The following is a 4,833-nucleotide window of genomic DNA, read 5'->3' on the forward strand; positions in this document are numbered from 1 at the left end:
TGTGTGTGTGTGTGTGTGTGTGTCTGTATCTGTGTCTGTATGTGTGTGTGTGTGTGTTTGTTTCTATTCCTAAAGGGTGTTTTCTCTGCAGACTTATACATTTCTCATCCACATCCTAAACAATTTTCTAAGTGTGAAGTTTTTCCCCCCTTAGGAACAAACAGACACTTTAGAAAGAAAATCCTACATCAGCTTTATGCCCCAATCCTTCACACTCACAGTGAAGGATTTGGGTGTTGATTCTTTTTTTTTAACCATTCTTTGGGCTTTTTTTAGGCCTTTATTTACAGGACCGCTAAATAAATGAGAGGGGAGAGAGTGGGGGAATGACATGTAGTCAAGTTGGAGAGGAAGGGCTGATGGGATTCAACCTCTTATGCAAGAGAACATAATCGGGTCCTGTTCCAAGATGTAATCAGTTTTGCAATAACTCACAAGTCATAATTAAAGCATGTACACTGTTTCTTGTCTGTCTTTGCACAACATGTACTATTTTGTGTTCTAATTTAGACAGCTGAGGTTCTTTGGCTTCAGTTGTGGTGTTGTGGAGGATGGTTGGTGAGAAATCCTGCCTACAAAGAAGGTAGGTAAAGTCGGTTATTTGAGAGGAGTTGCTTCTTGATCCTTCAAGTACAACAGAGTTCAGCTGTTTCTATCCTTCCAAGTGCATAGCACTTAACATCATATTAGCAATAAAAAAATATGTCATTAAGTCTGACATTCTGTGGGGAAATATGTTTCAAATACTGAGCTATCCTTTAAAAACCTCAGCAGTTAAGGCTTTATCAGCAAGTTGGAGACCCACCCTGTGTGCGTGTGTGTTTGCTGCAGGTTCTCTCTCAGTCCAAGGTCACCACCGTATGTTCGTCCGCGCCACATTATGACTCACTCAGTGTGGCGGTGTTTTCCCGCTGCACTGGACCCTGTGGGTCTACTGTGATTCCAACACAAATAAAGCAGGCTGGCTCCATGGCTACCGTCCAGGTTTCATCCCATGTCCTCTGGGCACCACGTTAAGTTGCAAGAACTCAGCAGATGTTTACGAGGTTTTATTTTTGGGACTATTTAATCATGGTGTTCTTTTGCCAAAGCTGGAAGGACACGGCCAAATGTTAGTGCTTGTTTTAAAAAAATGAATTTCGTCAACCGGTGCGAGAAGAAGAAAAGAAAAAAAGAGAAAGTAGTTACTTTGTGACACTGCAAATTTCCAGGGAGGGTATCACATATGATGTAATAACAAGAATTTGGATTACAGTCCAATAAAAAGTCATTCATTAAACTTTGTCGAAGGCTATTTTGAAAGAGTAAGCAGAACTGACTTATTCCAGGAAGCAGGGCTATTGATTTGGGAAAATTGCACATTGCTTGTTTTTGATTCCAGAAACTAAAAAGGACAGTGGATGTTGTAGTTTGTCTGTCTTGTACCAGGAAATACATTCTCCCAGTTACAGGATATAATCGGACTACAGTCTAATGGGAGAGTTTTCAAAAACCCAACCTTTCCTCTTGCTTATCACAAACTCACCGGTGTTGAGCAATACTGCTGTTATAGAATACAAAAGAGTAGAATAGACACAGCTGTGCATGTCAGTTTCTAACTTTTCTTTTACTTTCTAAATACTTCAAGTAGCGGTAGTATTTACTTTGTTTGCCTTCGAGCATGCGTGTCAACTTCAGCTGAGACAAATTCTCTGAAGTACTATTTCTCAAAAAAGTTGGTCAATATCCACTCTTCCATTTCCCTTCCCACTTTTCCAGAGCACCAGCCTTCTTCCTTCTCACGCGGAAACAGGGCCAGGTTGAAGACAGGCAGAAGAATGAGGGGGGAGGGATAGACGGGAAGCCACAGTCGGAAAATGAAACAAATGAAACAAAATGTTCTGAACTGCAGGATGAAGCAATTGCCAGAAAATGACCTCGGGCTTGTAGCGAAACTGTCCCTAAAGTAGATGATAGGTGAAAAACATTTCAAAAAAAATTTAAATTGTAGATCAACAGTGCCATAATTGTTACATTATAGAGAGAGCTTGTTACATTTTAGAAACGTATAGTACACGCCTAAATTGGATACTTAAAAAAAAAGCCCCTTATGATTGAGATTTGTGTTGCCTGTGAGAATGAGACGAAGAAGCAAAGGAAAAAGAGACAAATATACTTAAATATACAGATGTTTGATTTATTGGTAATACAGTAATTTATGATAAATTAAACAGAAGACATAAAGGCATGAGTCAATTGTCTTATGTTAAAATGTTTAAAAAAAAATGTAGTCTCATCTTTTTTTTCACCTCCGAGAGAAGAGTTAACTCAAATTCTCATAAAAGTTCTTTTGCAGTGCTGCTAGGAGAGGATATGACTGTCATCAGGAAATATTTTCTGCTGGATGTTTCTTCATGATTTTCACATGCTGTAATGCGCTGGATATCCCCCTTTTCTTTTTCTCTTTCTCAGTATGTCTCACTTTATTTCTGTGATCAGTTATTAGTTGTTTTCAAATACTGCCTATCAGTAGTTCATACCTGTACATTGCATGTAATTTGCTCAACCCTGAATGCTTTGACAATATGTTTTATTTTTTTTAATCAAAATACCTGGGTTTCAGGGTATTTCCCTTTCATTTATCCTCCTTTAACCCTGTCAGAAAGGGCACGTGGTGCTGCAGGGCTAAAGAAGAATATGGCCCCTGTTCCACTGGTTTTAGAGTGGTGAACTTTAAGATAGCAAAGATGAAGTCTTCCAGATGGCTTACAGGTTGAAGTCTCTGGCTCACAGCACATTTCATAGAAGATAAGGCTTTAGGAAGCCATACAGGAGTAACAAGTAACGTAAGACCTATACTGAATTTTGTTTAAAAGATATATTAGAAAAGGTTATGTTACTTTCTGTATTTACAAGAAACACTTGATAAACACAGACATATAGCACCTTAAAAGTGTCGCCGGAATCTCAACAGCGAAGCATGATGCAGGACACTGGGATCCACCATGTTGTTCATCTGTGTTTATGTTTCAGTGTTGACACAGACAACCCAATTCATTTAACCTACATAACTTGAGTGAGGTACTCAAGCTTAATATTTCAATGTGACTGGGATTGGGTATCATTTGGATATTAATGATTTATTACTACTTATCAGTTAAGGTTCTTAACAATTCTCGATTAGGTTTAGGAAAAATCTTTAAGAACATTTTAATTTCCTAATACTTTCTTTTGAAGTCAGACTTTTTGAACCAGACCTTAATGACCAACTCTGAATGTGACCTCAGGATTCTTTGTCATATTGTTTCATTAACAAGGTTTGAATATTTGGAGTTCACCAATCATAACCCTCTACATCGTGACGCAGTCTGCCTCTTTGAAGTTGTGCTGCTATCTTATCTACCTGCTGCTTGACTGCATGCCGGACTCATCTGATAACACCACTGTCTCTCTAACCCTCATTCCTTCATGTAGGCCCTACCTTTCTATCTGTATGCCATGAAAGTATTCGGCCCTACACTTCCTCTCTAATTCTGACTGTTTCTTTAAAAGGAAAAGTATGTTCCTGGCTGCACTACAGGAACATACCACACACACACACACACACACACACACACACAGAAAGAGGGAGAGATGAGGGTGTTTCACAGATGTGTCTTGGCTACAATTGTAATCATACGCACAAACTGACACAGAGAGTTTGCATTTTTGTCCATTTGGGCCCCTACGTGTTTTTATTTTAGAGCTCACAAGTGCACTGCAGCTGCTTCACGGACTAGTGGTTGTTTATTCATTTAGATGTAGGTTTTGTCGTTTAAGTCCTTTTTTTCCTCTAAATTCTGTCGTCTGAGCTCAATTTTGCTTTTGTCACCACATAACTGTTTAAAACCTGTTATGTTGTTTACAGTACAGCTATTGTGGATTAGCTTTAAACTCATCTATGAGTCAGTAAGTAAGTAAAATGTTTTTATGAAGGGCTTTTCACAGACATACTGTAAGTCACAAAGTGCTTTACAGGGGTAAACACAAGAAACACAGTACAGAGTGAGAACACAGTATCAGTATTACACAATAATATAAAAAGTACAGACCAGTCAACCAAAACGCCTGTTTAAACAGGTATGACTTCATCTGAATATTAAAAGAATTCACAGAAACAGCAGAACATTAGGGTGCAGGCAGAGCATTCAGTGCTAAGGAATTGAAAGCTTGATCAACTCGTGTGTGTGTGTGTGACAAAGCATGAATTCAGACTTTTTACAAATCGGCATCATGATAAAGTTATTTTGGCATCCTATTTATCTTTTCATTAAAATTAAAAAATACAACTAAATCTGTTTATTTCCGGTTCACACCACTGTAGTAAACCAAAGTAATTCTGCCAACATATGATTTGCTGGGTATGAAATGAATAATCATTGATTTAAAACACGAGTTATGAAACTGCCACTCCCCAGAGACAAATGGACATGCATTCTGCAGCTGAGACAGAACGCCTTCATGCAGTTACATGTGATTTTTCAGATTTTTGTTTTGTACACATTTGTGCTATAGAAGAGATGACAACAATATACGTATATAATACACATACATTCAAAAGAGAATAAGAGAATATATGTACACATTTTACATATAAGTATTATAACAAAATTGTATGTGAATGGGCCTTAAAAAGAATCAGTCACTAACATTGGGATACGTAATAGGGAGAATACAGAGAGAGACTGAAACGCCTCTGTCGTGTCCCTCAGCTCTCTTCCGCTCTCTCACATACACTTTGTATTTCCCACTACACCACTATTGACACACACACACACACACACACACACACACACACACACACACACACACACA

The sequence above is a fragment of the Etheostoma spectabile genome, chromosome 3 (genome assembly GCF_008692095.1).
Source record: "Etheostoma spectabile isolate EspeVRDwgs_2016 chromosome 3, UIUC_Espe_1.0, whole genome shotgun sequence".
Taxonomy (NCBI): domain Eukaryota; kingdom Metazoa; phylum Chordata; class Actinopteri; order Perciformes; family Percidae; genus Etheostoma; species Etheostoma spectabile.